Source organism: Alosa pseudoharengus, unplaced genomic scaffold (genome assembly GCF_046254945.1).
Source record: "Alosa pseudoharengus isolate Yale_2024_CS ecotype anadromous, Long Island Sound unplaced genomic scaffold, YU_APseudo_1.1 YU_APseudo_1.1_scf_1, whole genome shotgun sequence".
Lineage (NCBI taxonomy): Eukaryota > Metazoa > Chordata > Actinopteri > Clupeiformes > Clupeidae > Alosa > Alosa pseudoharengus.
The window spans coordinates 22,945,829-22,963,805 of NW_027468564.1; the positions used below are offsets into that span (position 1 = coordinate 22,945,829).

General features: G+C 41.2%; 1 long non-coding RNA gene across 1 annotated transcript; it reads left to right on the top strand.

Moving 5' to 3' along the window:
* The first annotated feature begins 7,636 nt into the window (after window positions 1–7,636).
* Window positions 7,637–15,487, top strand: LOC143123258 (uncharacterized). Its single transcript, XR_012986813.1, has 4 exons — window positions 7,637–8,008; window positions 9,578–9,683; window positions 12,802–12,870; window positions 15,331–15,487. It is a non-coding gene; the product is annotated as an uncharacterized LOC143123258 (long non-coding RNA).
* Window positions 15,488–17,977: the final 2,490 nt, after the last annotated feature.

The following is a 17,977-nucleotide window of genomic DNA, read 5'->3' on the forward strand; positions in this document are numbered from 1 at the left end:
TACGGAGCCCCGGATATGTCATGGGGGAAAAAATAATAAGTTGTGGCCACGAAATAGCAATTCGTTCCCACAAAATAATAAGTTGTGGCCACAAAATAGCAATTCGTTCCCACAAAGCACTAATTTCTGGCCACGAAATATTAATTCGTTCCCACGAAATAGTAATTCGTTCCCACGAAATAGGTAATTTGTGGCCACGAAATATTAATTCGTTCCCACGAAATAGTAATTTGTGGCCACGAAATATGTAGGCTATAGTCTAACGTGCACTGGACAGCTGGGTGAGCAAATCGAGCGCCAGTAGAAGCCTGTCCTGTCTTTTCTCATCACTCCCCACCAGCTCTCAATTCTCTGGTTTGCAGTAGGGTAACCGGGACGATTGAAACGGGGGACGAATGAAACATTCCGGTTTTCATTCCGAGTGCAACGATGATAGACAGACATCATTTGGACAAAACATAGAGCATATTAACCTCCGTTGCTCAGCCAAATGCCATCCTGTTAAGTCCTGTTATCACGGAGTTACAGGCGATAAACGATTTCTGATGGACACAAGTTTACTTCATTAGCGTTTTTTTAAATTATTATTAAAGAGTGTTTTTCATTTAAAGGTTTGACTCCATGCTTATTCAGTAGAGCATTTAGTGCTCTCCCCAATCCCAGACGTTCACATTGCATGTTTGTTTGTAATGGATGCAAAACAGCCTATAATGTCTATGGGGGGACGATTGAAACACCTATTTGTCCCGACCAGGCAGTAAACCCCATTTATTCTAAGTCAATGCACACGTATCTGTGTTTATACTATATTATATTCAGGTGAGACATGGAAAAGCAGTTTTAGAAAGATGCAAATATATTTGGGGCTATAGGGGGTCGAGTTTTGCCATGTGGAGACTGACGGCCTGTGGGTCATGAAGGGCACTTATTTGGATGTGTGGTGGCTTTAACCACATAAAAACAGAGTGAAATAACATTTTGTACTATAGAAACATTATATAATTCGAAACATGCATTATTCTAGCTATATTAATGGCATAGTGCATGCTATTTCCATAACCGCGAAATACGCGCATCACCATGACGGCAATTAGTTGTTAACAGACATAAACCAAGACATATAGCCCAGCAGCAATCTATCTAAAATAACACATACTTGAAGTACCATTCATGGTATGTTGCCATATATTGAAGTTGTGGGAAGTGTACATAATTTAAGCTGTATGTTTCATTCATCCCCCATGCTGTTTCATTTGTCCCAGCCAGGAGGGACGAATGAAACATAATGCACGTTCGACTTCTCCTTAAATAACTCTTGAACGGTTTTGTTCAGAGCTGTAAATGCAACTGTATTTGACAGAGGACAGATGTAGGTTGCTAGTGACAAAATATTAACTTTCAGTGTTTTACAATGTCTTTGTAAATTACGTTTCATTAAAAAGTGCTTCATTTGTCCCGGTTCTCCATTAGCCTCGGCGTTGCTCCTGACCGTCCATCTATCTCGGCACAGGTCCTCGGGTCAGCGCACCAAGTATATCAAGTGCCCGATATATGATTTCATCAGCGCGCGGCGTATGCAAATAATAACAAAGAAATGGAACAGTGATGGGTGTGTGGGTAGAAGGCGTGAGATGAGATGAGGATGGGGAAAAAGTGAGAGTGGGGAGGGGGGGGGGGAATGAAGATTCACCTCCAGCTATCTGATGCATGTTTTAATGGAAATGTTGACAGCCGCCTTAAAAAAACGCAAACGAGAGAGACACGTTCAAGTCGTACCTACGCCGGTGCAGCGACCTGGCTCTTAATAGTTGGAGATGCCTCTCGCTAATAATGAATCCCTCCAATGCCAGGCTTTTAAAAATGTCTTTGTATTTCATTCCCAGCCTAAAATAGCACTCTACCATACTATCCCTGTCCATTGTGTGAGCAGCGACTGTTCCTGTTTGAGGAGTTGCGCTTGATTTGCTCATCCAGCTGTCCAGTGCACAGCCTACCTATTTCGTGGCCACAAATTACTATTTCGTGGGAACGAATTAATATTTCGTGGCCACAAATTACCTATTTCGTGGGAACGAATTACTATTTCGTGGGAACGAATTAATATTTCGTGGCCACAAATTAGTACTTTGTGGGAACGAATTGCTATTTTGTGGCCACAACTTATTATTTTGTGGGAACGAATTGCTATTTCGTGGCCACAACTTATTATTTTTTTTCCCCATGACATATCCGGGGCTCCGTAGGATACTATACTAAGTAAAATAAAAGAAGAGATATCCGCACACTGTGTCTAAAGCTCCCAGTTTAATGGTGGGTGATACACAACGTTTCGACCACTCAGGTCTTCGTCAGGTGTAAACCAGGGGGTCGTTTCTAGAAAGCATCGTTTGCTAACTTGCGTCGCAACCTTAGTACGCTCCATCGTTCTTGGATTTGGTGTTTCTAGAAAGGGTAGTTCGAACTCTCAATCGCAAACAAGGACGCAAAGTTTGGTCGTTTGAACTACTGCCCCTAGGCAGTCGCACTTGTGTCGTTCCTTGGTAGTTCCTGTTGGTGTCCGGAGCGCCTAACCAAAAATCACAACCGCCTAACCAAAATTTGCGAAGTGGATGTTTATCTCGTGACTCAATGATTGATCTATCCTGTAGCTTAATTTTGATTAAGACACTGACTCCCCTACTTGGCTCATTCTTGCTATTTATGTTAATTCAAGTATTGCCTTGCTTTTAGTATTATAATCTTCACAGTCCCTTACATCAGCAGTGATAAATAGTGTAGTGGCTAAAGCAGATGACTTATTATCCCAACGTTGTAGGTTCGATTTTCTTATGATGTGAGATTGTCCTCTTGCTTCTCGCTACCTGCAGGTGAACTAGTGTGACATTCAATTGTTTTTGACTGATGTATTGTAGGCCTACCTATGGTCTCTCGATGTAGAGTAAATATATACATAAATATGTATGGTCAAAACCTATTGTTGTGTCTCGTAGGCCTACTCTTAGTCAGAGATGAAAAGAAGACATAGGACGCGAACTCCGGCCGAGCGCTCAGTGCACTGACGCGATGCCGTTAAGCCACGAGACAGTTTATATGCTATGGGATACCCAGACATTTGTCCAGGCTATATATTTTTTCCAACATAGATATTTAACACAAATAATGACTCATATTGGTCTGCTTAAATTAACTGTTTTATATGCTTGCAATAGGTTTAGGTTTTGGCTGATGGCAATGACAATGCCAGCATTAATCACTCGGTTTAGATTAGAAACGTGTCGACATAGGCCGTGACAGAACATTTCTAGGGGGTGGGGTATTATACGTTGCCACTGTTTCCACCAATGATATGTATCGCTGCATCATCAACAACGTTGTTGGAACTACGGTGTTCGAACGTCGGAGGTAGTGAATTGCGACACAGGTACGATGCTTTCTGGAAACAGGTGTAACAGTGTCGTTGTTTGGTCGCAAGTTGCGTCGTACCATGGTGGTTGAGCAACGTCGTTGCTAACTTTTCTAGAAACGACCCCCTGAACAGATGCAGGGTAAGGGTATATATAGCCATTGTAGGGGGCTGGGTGGAGTCCAATTATTCTAACATCCCATCTGAACGTCATACAAAGAAGTGGGTCAGGTCACATAGAAAACGAGTCACACTGATACATATTTAAACAGTTAAAGAACCCTCTCTGTTAGATCAATGCTGCCGCTTCATGGCTCATAGCTAACAGATCTAAAGCCTATAAAACACCTAATTTGCACAGAGAGTAGAGGGATATAAACGTATACATATTCGGTTACCCACATCTGTTTACAAGGGTCATCCCCACACCATCAACAAATCAACCCGTTCTCATCTCAGGGCGTCATATAAGGCCGTTTTTGTCACGTCCTTCGGCGTTTTCTATCCACGCATATAGCACCCTTTCGCGTGTAGGTGCACGCTCATGGCTTTCAACCAACTTCAGCGTAAAACCACCCGTGATGTTATTAGACGCTCTGGGCTTCACTCGTCATTAATTCACCACAATGTTGAACGACTGCACAGACGTAGGTTTTGAGCAACAACGAGTTATGTTTCCTCCATGATGATTGGCTAAAACAGGAGGTCATTAATCGTTTTTGATATAGGAGTTTATTGGCCGTTTTAACACATTTATTGTGCGAGAGAGACGCTCATGGCTTTCTCCAATGCAACCCACGGGCGTTTCACAGGACGCATTCGGATTTGGCCAAATTGCAATACAAGGGCGACATATCCGACGCTTTCAGCAACAGTGCGGACAATTTGGTTTTGTTTTAAATTATCCAGTAGCCTAACCTTAATTTAAACCTGGACGTGTGCTTGGTAGGTCTAACAAAAAAACCCACAATAACAGGTGAAATGCTCGTGCCATCTATTGCCCGCATAGAGGAGTATATTGGCCGTTTTCAATACCTTTACCGTGCGAGAGAGAGATGGCTTTCTCCAATGCAACCCACGTTTCACAGGACGCTTTCGGATTTGGCCTTCAATCCAAGGGCGACATATCTTACGCTTTCAGTAAATGCGCGGACAATTTGCTTTTGTTTCAAATGATCCAGTAACCTTAATTTAAACATGAATGTGTGCTTGTTAGGCTTGGCCAAAAAACACAATAATATGTGACATGCCCATGCCATCTATTGCCTGCATAGAGGATTTGATTGGTAATTTTCAAAACCCTTATCGTGCGAGAGAGACGCTCATGGCTTTCTTCAATGCAACCCACGGGCGTTTCACAGAACGCATTTGGATTTGGCCAAATTGCAATACAAGGGCGACATATCCAACGCTTTCAGCAACAGTGTGGACAATTTGGTTTTGTTTTAAATTATCCTGTAGCCTAACCTTAATTTAAACATGGACGTGTGCTTGGTAGGTCTAACAAAAAAAAAAACACAATAACAGGTGACATGCCCGTGCCATCTATTGCCCGCATAGAGGAGTATATTGGCCGTTTCCAACACCTTTACCGTGCGAGAGAGAGATGGCTTTCTCCAATGCAACCCACGTTTCACAGGACGCTTTCGGATTTGGCCTTCAATCCAAGGGCGACATATCTGACGCTTTCAGTAAAAGCGCGGACAATTTGGTCTTGTTTCAAATTATCCAGTAACCTTAATTTAAACATGAAAGTGTGCTTGTTAGACTTAGCCAAAAAACACAATAATATGTGACATGCCCATGCCATATTGCCTGCATAGAGGATTTGATTGGCCGTTTTCAACACATTATTGTGCGAGAGAGACGCTCATGGCTTTCTTCAATAAAACCCACATATGCGTTTCACAGGACGCATTCGGATTTGGCCTTTCTAAGAGCGACATATCGGACGCTTTCAGTAACAGTGCGGGCAATTTGCTTTTATTTTAAATGATCCATAATCTTAATTCAAATATAAATGTGCGCTTGGTAGGCCTAACCAAAAAAGTCAATAATATGTGACATGCCCATCTAATGCCAGCTTAGAGGAGTTGCCGTTTTTAACACCTGTATCGTGCGAGAGGGACAATGCAACCCACACAGGCGTTTCACATGACGCATTGGGTACGCATTCGCGGCAAAGCCCACCGCGCCGCACATAGCCCATTGGTTTCCTATGGAGAGCGCAAGGTGTAGTTAACGCGTCCGCTATGCATCTCGGGAAGGCGGTGCGGCGGTGCGTCGAGAGGTTATCGCTAGGCGGTTAGCCAATGAAAGTACATCTTCGGTACACAAGTTCTCTCTTTTGCTCTAGTCTTCCGGTCCGCCTGCCAGAAATATTTGTTCCGCCTGCTCCGCGTGTTAGTTTAGTGAAAATATATTAAGCTATGGTGGCGAAGCCATTAAGTTTAGAACAAGTTCGCCACTGCACCCTATCAAAAATACCTTGTTTGCGACTTGAACCAAGACAGAAGGTGCTTTGGAGGAACATGTCAGTGATATGTGTGAGTGTTTCAATAAAAGATGTTAAAATTCCTTGCATTGGTTAACAGTATTACGTACAGCTGCAGGCCAGTTTCATATTATTTTAGGGTCTTCGTGTAGCCAGTACAATTACATTTCTCTGTCCATAATATTGCATTTCTGTAGTAAAGTGCAGTAGTAAGTGCAACGTCCCAGGTAGGCTACTGTATTTTCCTGCATATGATCTGTAAATAATGGAGTTACATTTTGTATTTGAATGTTTACCTAATTTTTTAGACAAACTGAAAAATGACAGCTGTCATCTCACATAGTTTACATTAGTCATAACTTCTCACAAACAGATAGGTTTATGGATGGATTTGATCTATCTATCTATCTATCTATCTATCTATCTATCTATGCGTGTGTGTGTTATCCCTCTCTCAGTCCTTCTGTAAAGCACTGGAGTACCTGAGCTACATTTCTCAAAGTGAACCCTCATACAGAGACCCTACTGAGTACTACGCAGAGGCGCCTGGCGGTATAGCTACAAGGTCAACCTCAGCATAGATGAGTCCAGAATCCACGCCCCTCAGGTGAGTTAGAGTCCACCAGACCATGTTTTTGTAGGCCTACCAACATTGGTCATAACTTCTCACAAACATATATTTTTATGGATGGATTTGATCTATCTATCTATCTGTGTGTGTGTGTCTATCTGTGTGTGTGTGTGTGTGTGTGTGTGTGTGTGTGTGTGTTATCCCTCTCTCAGTCCTTCTGTAAAGCACTGGAGTACCTGAGCTACATTTCTCAAAGTGAATCCTCATACAGAGACCCTACTGAGTACTACGCAGAGGCGCCTGGCGGTACAGCTACTAGGTCAACCTCAGCATAGATGAGTCCAGAATCCACGCCCCTCAGGTGAGTTAGAGTCCACCAGCCTCATGTAGGCCTACCAACATTGTCTTAATTTAAACCCTAGGAAGCCTGTTGTGGTGTGTGTGTGTGTGTGTGTTTGTGTGTGTGTGTGTGTATCTGTCTATGTGTGTGTGTGTGTGTGTGTGTGTGTGTGTGTGTGTGTGTGTGTGTGTGTGTCTGTGTGTGTGTGTTTATATGTGTGTGTGTGTGTGTGTGTGTGTCTATCTGTGTGTGTGTGTGTGTGTGTGTGTGTGTGTGTGTCTATGTATGTGTGGGTGTGTGTGTGTGTGTGTGTGTGTGTGTGTGTGTGTGTGTGTCTGTGTGTGTGTGTTTATATGTGTGTGTGTGTGTGTGTGTGTGTGTCTATCTATCTGTGTGTGTGTCTGTGTGTGTGTGTCTATCTACCTATCTGTGTGTGTGTGTGTGTGTCTGTGTCTGTATGTATCTATCTATCTATCTGTGTGTGTGTGTGTGTGTTTCTGTGTGTGTGTCTGTCTCTCTATCTGTGTGTGTATGTGTGTGTGTTTGTGTGTGTGTGTGTCTGTGTGTGTGAACGTGTGTGTGTATCTATCGATCTGTGTGTGTCTGTGTGTGTGTGTCTGTCTATCTATCTGTGTCTTTCTGTGTCTGTCTGTGTGTGTGTATCTGTATCTATCTATCTGTGTGTGAGTGTGTGTGTCTGTATCTATCTATCTGTGTGTGTGTGTGTGTATCTATCTATCTGTGTGTGTGTGTTTGTCATTATGGTTTAAGCAGACATGTCACCTGAATACATACCAACATTACACAGACATTTTCGATTATGAGGACAGGGTCAGAGTCCTCATTATTCTAACAGCGAAGAAGTGTTTCTAGGACCCAAATATTGCTTTTCCCCAAAATGTCTGTATAGTTCAGAATTATCAATTTGTGTCTCATAGTTCTAACAGCGCAGAAATGTTTCTATAGGTAGAGACAACCCAAAAATTGCCTTTTCCCAAAATGTCTGTATAGTTCACAATTATCGATTTTTGTGTATAATCAGTGTATAAAAGTGCGCTACTGGTGGTGAAAAGTGGTACTATACACCTCATGAATAATTCACACAGCGGAGCTTCTGATTGGCTGACAACCCTCCCCTCAGCATCGGATCAACTCTCACACGCTCGGTTCACACTGACTTGGAGGAAGAGACATGTGCAGGTAACACTGATGATTTAACTAAAATGTAAAGGTTAACTAAAAGACTAGGAGGTGATTTACCAACTTTATTATTATAGCGACGAATGATTAAAGCAATAAAGCATTCGAAAAGTTATTTTATTGTTGTCAAACTGGTTAACCTTAAGGCTAACTAATGATACACAGGGCAACTTTTTGAGCAACGATGTTGTTTGAGCACTTTCCCATTGATATTCATCAACAAAGTTGTATACAGATATCTTAAATCTTCACGCAACTTGTTGTGATCGATCATCTAATCAGCATGTTAGGATCCTGTCATATCATTGCCCGGCAACGTTGCTCAAAAAGCATTAACTTTAGAAATACTAGCAGGATTAGCTATTACCCAGGTGGAGCCAAATGCTAGATACATGCTCAAGTGTTGAGCTAGCACCAGCATTAATTCGCTTATTAGCTCGTGGCCTTGGCTTTATCGTTTATCCAGTGTTTGGGTAACGTTAAGGAACAAACAGTTTATTTTACTTGAATACAATATTATTTGAATCCATATAAAGCACATGAGTGACTGAGATTCAGCACGAGTTGTCATTTAGCAAATGTAGAATCTTGTTAGCTAGTTAGCATACTGTTTAGCAAAAAATAAAATATTAATATGATTACTAGCTTTTTACAAAATGGCCAGACATGTGGTTATTTGAGGTTGATAGACTTGTGACTGATGGATTAACTACCTGACTGTGGACATATTATTGTCAGATTGAATTGTTAGTGTGAAAGGAGGCTAGTGAGTGATAGCAGTGAATTTGATAATTTCGTGGGCACCGTGTTCTTATAACTAGAGATGTACCCCGGAATCCGACGGTTTTCACGTAATTGGCCATGGTAAACAGTGAGTGTGTAGGCGGCCTAAATGTATAGCACTCGAGATAAATGTTCATTCAGGAGTCAAACATCAAACAAAATCTCTCTTCCTGCTGCAGTTATGCTACTTCAATTTCGTTCTTGTTGTGAAGCTACACTAGCCTACTCTACTCCTCATAGCCAAATACCGTGAACTGTCTAGGTGCGTCTGTTTGGCAGACAACATTGATGAGCTCCGCGATTTTAATTCTGTTTCACACTATGCACACCGTCAGCATATATGCAGTCTTTAGACACACCTAATTCACCGGTGTTCATAACTGTAAGCAAAACAGTCTGTGTAGGCGGCCTAATGTCTAGCACTCGCGATTCATTGCGGTAGCGGTAGTGACAGCGGTAGTGACAGATATAATATTGCTTTGTCTGGCATGCTGCAGCTAGCCTCCATGTGCTTGGATGATCCATTAATCGGTATCGGCTCAGAAAATTGAAATTGCAATCGGTGCAACCGCTTATGTTCTGAAGTCGTCATTATCGTAGATGCATATGTGTATATCGAAATCCTCACAAATGTAAATTAGCATCTTATGATGGTTGGAATTTCTCACTTGATGAAAGCTACAGTGTGATTGAGAGAGTGAAAACGTAGCACATCAAAAGTGCATTAGACAACACTGAACTGTCTAAATAATGTGTGTTGTAAACATTATCTTTGGGTTGTTGTAGGAGATGGCAACTCTAAGGTCCCGGAGGAGAGTGGTAAAACCCATCGATGAGGCGAAGTATTTCTCGTCCTTGTCGAAAGATGTGAAATACATCAACTCATACAAAGGTGAGTAATACAGGCTTAAGATATGATCTCATAGGAAATTCAGCATGCACAAAGAGACATACACATGATCTACATACACACACTTGCTTATTCTGGTAAAATCTTCAGGTTGTGTGAGTTCACGGCCAGATGGGCAGATCTTTATACACATTTACTATCCAGTAGCATTGCAAGACTAAACAATAGGACCCATTGACCATGTAAATCTAGTATTAAAACAACAAGAACAATGTAATGGCCCAACTCGAGGGGCGGCAACAAGCATGCATTTAAAAATCTCACTGCACGCAATTGGATAACACTAGACCATGTTCACTCTGAATGATTTCGGACTTCGACACAATCTGATAACACTACGACCAATGTGTACTGTCCTCCAATGCTGCAGTGCTGTCTTCATCAGTTTAGCTGGTTCCCCGAAATGTTGGGGTAAAAGTAACATGCATCATTGCTCTTTGCCAGAGTGTCTCGCAGAGACAATTCCATTGTGCTCTCGCGAGAACTCTGGATTTCCAGTGTAGGGCAAGGTAGCTACACAGTAAAAAAAATAACACAAACAATAAACCACTATTGTGATACAAGAAGATATATAAAAAGGCACAATGCTTAATTCAATCTTAAAGGAACACACCACCATTTTTCTTATCTTAAACGAGTTGATGCATAAATATCTCGTCTTTGCACTCATCAAGTATGGTTACACAAAATAAAACGTAGCGATTTTCTAGGTGGATAAAAAGGATTATTATAATGTACGGCGGAATTGCGCTTGGGAGAACTTCAAGGTCAGCGCAATGATGTCATCACTCCTGAATCATGACGGCACCGTATAGCTAGCAGCAAACAGAAGTTATAGACACTATCTAAATAACACCTTCACCTGACTGCTACACACTGACTGCTATACCTGACTGCTTGACACTAACTGCTATACTGGACTGTTACACACACTGATGACTGTCAATATGTGTTGTACAGTATCTATACGTTGTCCACACAGCACCTACACCTTACTGTTACACACACTGTGGACTGTCAATGTGTGTTGTGAAGACAGCGTCTAGATACTTTACAGCACACAGTGACAGTCATCAGTGTATGAAACAGTCAGGTGTAGGTTTTGTGAGGACAGTGTCTGGATACTTTACAACACACATTGACAGTCATCAGTGTATGTAACAGTCAGGTGTAGGTTTTGTGAGGACAGCGTCTAGATACTTTACAACACACATTGACAGTCATCAGTGTATGTAACAGTCAGGTGTAGGTTTTGTGAGGACAGCGTCTAGATACTTTACAACTGATGACTGTCAATGTGTGTTATAAGGTCCTGTGTCCACCAAATGCGTTTTTTTTGCGCTGGCAGCACCTATTTTTAAATAGAAATCCTCTGAGTTTCACAGTTTACAGCGATGAGCGCCTTCAGAGGAAAAAAAGCCGTTGGTGTAAATGTCTTTTTACTGCAGCGCTCAGAACGCTACAAGTTGAAATCGTTCAATTTTTAGAACAGTGCTGGGCTTGTCAATGTCACTTCTGTCTTCCTAGCCAATTAAAATCGAGGAAGGGGCAGGACATACATTGTCAACACTGTCTGGTGAGTTGCAGGGGAAAACTTCCTTCAGCCCAGTCAAATATAAAAATAAATATAAAAAGTCCACATTAAACAAAGTGTAAACTGTAATTTCCTAGAGGGATGGACTTCACTGAAATCCCACGTGAACTTGTTTTGTCTGTCGAGGTCATTTGATCAGCTGAGTCCTGAATGATTGCTGCCTTTTCCGTTAGCTAGGTGCAACATTCTAGAAATGACGTGCTGACAGACAGTTTTGGCAACCTAGCAACAGTAAAGACTAGAACGAAGTGCTCAGAAAATGAGTTTTTGAGCGCTCTCTGTATAAATAGCTTCTTTAGTGGACACGGACCCTAAAGTATCTACACGCTGTCTTCCTAACAACTTCACCTGACTGCTACACACTGACTACTATACTTGACTGCTACACCTGACTGCTACACACACTGATTACTAGGGGTGGGCGATATATATCGTCTGCGATAATATTGTGATTGCTGTTTTAACAATGTGCAAATTGACATTGTCAAGTATTTAATTGACTTAGGGGGAAAACACTCGAAATCACGCATTGAACCCCCATACATTCACTAAGCCAGGAGGTGTATGCGAGAGAAGCCCTTGGCTGCAGCAGAGCAAGTCACGTGATTGCTAGTGGTCCACGTTGTCATACGCAGGCCTAATGTTTATTTTGTGCTGCTACTTTGTTCAAGTGGCATTGATGAGTTAAAGTCACGGTATTATATGTAAACATTAGGCTAGCCTTTGAGTATTTTAATAGTCAGTTGCAATAGAAATCTTCTTATGTTACCTTTTTGTAAATGGACTAAAGTTCGCTCTTTTAGCAATTATGCTAACCGTTAGCATCTCTATGGGATTTGTCATATACATTAGCCTTAAGCTAATGCATTAGTTTCTATTCTGAAAGGTCTGCTTAGTTTTACAGTGAAACCTAAGTAAAAGTTTGAAAGGAACTTCAGCTTCAGACTTTCTCTTGGGAAACGGTCAGGCCTATCTATCCTCTGTAATGTAGCTGGCTAGACCATGTCATTGCCACACACACAAGTGGGGGCAGAATTGGAAATGTGTCATAGAGTGACAATGCATTGGTTTGGTTAGAAAAGTCACAGGTTAGGTTATTGGTTATTATTCTAATGATGCTATTCATAAATAATGAGCTGTAAAGTAACTTGGACTTTTAAAAACAGTTTTTTAAAGGATATCGACTAATTATCGTTATCGTCAAAATCACCAAAATATCGAGATATTATTTTTTGTCCATATCACCCACCCCTACTGATTACTGTGAATGTGTTTTGTAAAGTATCTACACACAGATACATCCATAGGCGTATGTACACACTAGATCCTATCAGACTTGTAGGTTGGATGTGAACTCAACATGGGCATCATTGTCTTCTCTTCTCTTTCTTGTACTGCAGTACAGAACCCCTTTCACAAAGCTATGTTAATTCATACAGACATTATATTGTAACACACCCATCATTAAATTATTCCTCATAAAAATGCTTGCTTCATGTTTTGCAGATGACTCCAGACACTGAGCAGCAACAAACCTCTTTGGCCAATCTTGCATTAGAGGATTCAACAGAGAAGGTAAATGTCTGTAGGGTGTGTCTGTAGTAAGCACCTACACCTTACTGTTACACACACTGTGGACTGTCAATGTGTGTTGTGAAGACAGCGTCTAGATACTTTACAATACACAGTGACAGTCATCAGTGTATGAAACAGTCAGGTGTAGGTTTTGTGAGGACAGCGTCTAGATACTTTACAACACACATTGACAGACATCAGTGTATATAACAGTCAGGTGTTGGTGCTACATACCTGACTGCTACATTGCTACCCGACTGCTATATTATCCTCAAACACACGTATGCGTAGCTGTCGTGCCACAAACAGCGATTTATGGATGCTAGTTTAATTCGTCAAAAAGGATTTTTTTGCAGACACAACGCTTTACTTTACAGCTAGAGAGATTAAACTTGGCACTCTCCATGTAGGCCATGTGCAAAAGGTCTGACTTGAATTTCAGCCTCCTAGCTCGATGCTACCACCCACAACTCTACCTCTGAAGTGGGAGAGGTCAATTTTTTTGAAGTTTTTCCATTGTGTTTTTTTGTGGGGGTGTCTCAGAGATCCCTCCTTTGGAACATTTCTCGGGGGCCTCAAGGCGGTGCCGTGCATCTTGTTCCTGTCCCTGTAGCATGCAGCATTATCGCACCAGAACGGGGAAACCCTGTACGTTTCAAACCATTTACCTCCTACTGGGAATAATCCACCGACTCCAAACTGAGCCCGGATTGTTTGTAATCTCGCGTTGTTCAACATAGTCTGATTTCATGCTGATCGGAACAACATAAGTGTGTTTTTTGGCTAAAAATTGAAAAATGGCTAAATGTTAATCCGTAGGTTTTGTGAGGACAGCGTCTAGATACTTTACAACACACATTGACAGTCATCAGTGACTGTAACAGTCAGGTGTAGGTTTTGTGAGGACAGCGTTTAGATACTTTACAACACACATTGACAGTCATCAGTGACTGTAACAGTCAGGTGTAGGTTTTGTGAGGACAGCGTCTAGATACTTTACAACACACATTGACAGTCATCAGTGTATATAACAGTCAGGTGTAGGTTTTGTGAGGACAGCGTCTAGATACTTTACAACACACATTGACAGTCATCAGTGTATGTAACAGTCAGGTGTAGGTTTTGTGAGGACAGCGTTTAGATACTTTACAACACACATTGACAGTCATCAGTGACTGTAACAGTCAGGTGTAGGTTTTGTGAGGACAGCGTCTAGATACTTTACAACACACATTGACAGTCATCAGTGTATATAACAGTCATCTACACGCTGTCTTCCTAACAACTTCACCTGACTGCTACACACTGACTGCTATACTTGACTGCTACACCTGACTGCTACACACACTGATTACTAGGGGTGGGCGATATATATCGTCTGCGATAATATCGTGATTGCTGTTTTAACGATGTGCAAATTGACATTATCAAGTATTTAAATTACTTAGGGGGAAAACACTCGAAATCACGCATTGAACCCCCATACATTCACTAAGCCAGGAGGTGTATGCGAGAGAAGCCCTTGGCTGCAGGAGAGCAAGTCACGTGATTGCTAGTGGTCCACGTTGTCATACGCAGGCCTAATGTTTATTTTGTGCTGCTACTTTGTTCAAGTGGCATTGATGAGTTAATGTCACGGTATTATATGTAAACATTAGGCTAGCCTTTGAGTATTTTAATAGTCAGTTGCAAAAGAAATCTTCTTATGTTACCTTTTTGTAAATGGACTAAAGTTCGCTCTAAATATCAACTTTTAGCGATTATGCTAACCGTTAGCATCTCTATGGGATTTGTCATATACATTAGCCTTAAGCTAATGCATTAGTTTCTATTCTGAAAGGTCTGCTTAGTTTTACAGTGAAACCTAAGTAAAAGTTTGAAAGGAACTTCAGCTTCAGACTTTCTCTTGGGAAACGGTCAGGCCTATCTATCCTCTGTAATGTAGCTGGCTAGACCATGTCATTGCCACACACACAAGTGGGGGCAGAATTGGAAATGTGTCATAGAGTGACAATGCATTGGTTTGGTTAGAAAAGTCACAGGTTAGGTTATTGGTTATTATTCTAATGATGCTATTCATAAATAATGAGCTGTAAAGTAACTTGGACTTTTAAAAACAGTTTTTTAAAGGATATCGACTAATTATCGTTATCGTCAAAATCACCAAAATATCGAGATATTATTTTTTGTCCATATCACCCACCCCTACTGATTACTGTGAATGTGTTTTGTAAAGTATCTACACACAGATACATCCATAGGCGTATGTACACACTAGATCCTATCAGACTTGTAGGTTGGATGTGAACTCAACATGGGCATCATTGTCTTCTCTTCTCTTTCTTGTACTGCAGTACAGAACCCCTTTCACAAAGCTATGTTAATTCATACAGACATTATATTGTAACACACCCATCATTAAATTATTCCTCATAAAAATGCTTGCTTCATGTTTTGCAGATGACTCCAGACACTGAGCAGCAACAAACCTCTTTGGCCAATCTTGCATTAGAGGATTCAACAGAGAAGGTAAATGTCTGTAGGGTGTGTCTGTAGTAAGCACCTACACCTTACTGTTACACACACTGTGGACTGTCAATGTGTGTTGTGAAGACAGCGTCTAGATACTTTACAATACACAGTGACAGTCATCAGTGTATGAAACAGTCAGGTGTAGGTTTTGTGAGGACAGCGTCTAGATACTTTACAACACACATTGACAGACATCAGTGTATATAACAGTCAGGTGTTGGTGCTACATACCTGACTGCTACATTGCTACCCGACTGCTATATTATCCTCAAACACACGTATGCGTAGCTGTCGTGCCACAAACAGCGATTTATGGATGCTAGTTTAATTCGTCAAAAAGGATTTTTTTGCAGACACAACGCTTTACTTTACAGCTAGAGAGATTAAACTTGGCACTCTCCATGTAGGCCATGTGCAAAAGGTCTGACTTGAATTTCAGCCTCCTAGCTCGATGCTACCACCCACAACTCTACCTCTGAAGTGGGAGAGGTCAATTTTTTTGAAGTTTTTCCATTGTGTTTTTTTGTGGGGGTGTCTCAGAGATCCCTCCTTTGGAACATTTCTCGGGGGCCTCAAGGCGGTGCCGTGCATCTTGTTCCTGTCCCTGTAGCATGCAGCATTATCGCACCAGAACGGGGAAACCCTGTACGTTTCAAACCATTTACCTCCTACTGGGAATAATCCACCGACTCCAAACTGAGCCCGGATTGTTTGTAATCTCGCGTTGTTCAACATAGTCTGATTTCATGCTGATCGGAACAACATAAGTGTGTTTTTTGGCTAAAAATTGAAAAATGGCTAAATGTTAATCCGTAGGTTTTGTGAGGACAGCGTCTAGATACTTTACAACACACATTGACAGTCATCAGTGACTGTAACAGTCAGGTGTAGGTTTTGTGAGGACAGCGTTTAGATACTTTACAACACACATTGACAGTCATCAGTGACTGTAACAGTCAGGTGTAGGTTTTGTGAGGACAGCGTCTAGATACTTTACAACACACATTGACAGTCATCAGTGTATATAACAGTCAGGTGTAGGTTTTGTGAGGACAGCGTCTAGATACTTTACAACACACATTGACAGTCATCAGTGTATGTAACAGTCAGGTGTAGGTTTTGTGAGGACAGCGTTTAGATACTTTACAACACACATTGACAGTCATCAGTGACTGTAACAGTCAGGTGTAGGTTTTGTGAGGACAGCGTCTAGATACTTTACAACACACATTGACAGTCATCAGTGTATATAACAGTCATCTACACGCTGTCTTCCTAACAACTTCACCTGACTGCTACACACTGACTGCTATACTTGACTGCTACACCTGACTGCTACACACACTGATTACTAGGGGTGGGCGATATATATCGTCTGCGATAATATCGTGATTGCTGTTTTAACGATGTGCAAATTGACATTATCAAGTATTTAAATTACTTAGGGGGAAAACACTCGAAATCACGCATTGAACCCCCATACATTCACTAAGCCAGGAGGTGTATGCGAGAGAAGCCCTTGGCTGCAGCAGAGCAAGTCACGTGATTGCTAGTGGTCCACGTTGTCATACGCAGGCCTAATGTTTATTTTGTGCTGCTACTTTGTTCAAGTGGCATTGATGAGTTAATGTCACGGTATTATATGTAAACATTAGGCTAGCCTTTGAGTATTTTAATAGTCAGTTGCAAAAGAAATCTTCTTATGTTACCTTTTTGTAAATGGACTAAAGTTCGCTCTAAATATCAACTTTTAGCGATTATGCTAACCGTTAGCATCTCTATGGGATTTGTCATATACATTAGCCTTAAGCTAATGCATTAGTTTCTATTCTGAAAGGTCTGCTTAGTTTTACAGTGAAACCTAAGTAAAAGTTTGAAAGGAACTTCAGCTTCAGACTTTCTCTTGGGAAACGGTCAGGCCTATCTATCCTCTGTAATGTAGCTGGCTAGACCATGTCATTGCCACACACACAAGTGGGGGCAGAATTGGAAATGTGTCATAGAGTGACAATGCATTGGTTTGGTTAGAAAAGTCACAGGTTAGGTTATTGGTTATTATTCTAATGATGCTATTCATAAATAATGAGCTGTAAAGTAACTTGGACTTTTAAAAACAGTTTTTTAAAGGATATCGACTAATTATCGTTATCGTCAAAATCACCAAAATATCGAGATATTATTTTTTGTCCATATCACCCACCCCTACTGATTACTGTGAATGTGTTTTGTAAAGTATCTACACACAGATACATCCATAGGCGTATGTACACACTAGATCCTATCAGACTTGTAGGTTGGATGTGAACTCAACATGGGCATCATTGTCTTCTCTTCTCTTTCTTGTACTGCAGTACAGAACCCCTTTCACAAAGCTATGTTAATTCATACAGACATTATATTGTAACACACCCATCATTAAATTATTCCTCATAAAAATGCTTGCTTCATGTTTTGCAGATGACTCCAGACACTGAGCAGCAACAAACCTCTTTGGCCAATCTTGCATTAGAGGATTCAACAGAGAAGGTAAATGTCTGTAGGGTGTGTCTGTAGTAAGCACCTACACCTTACTGTT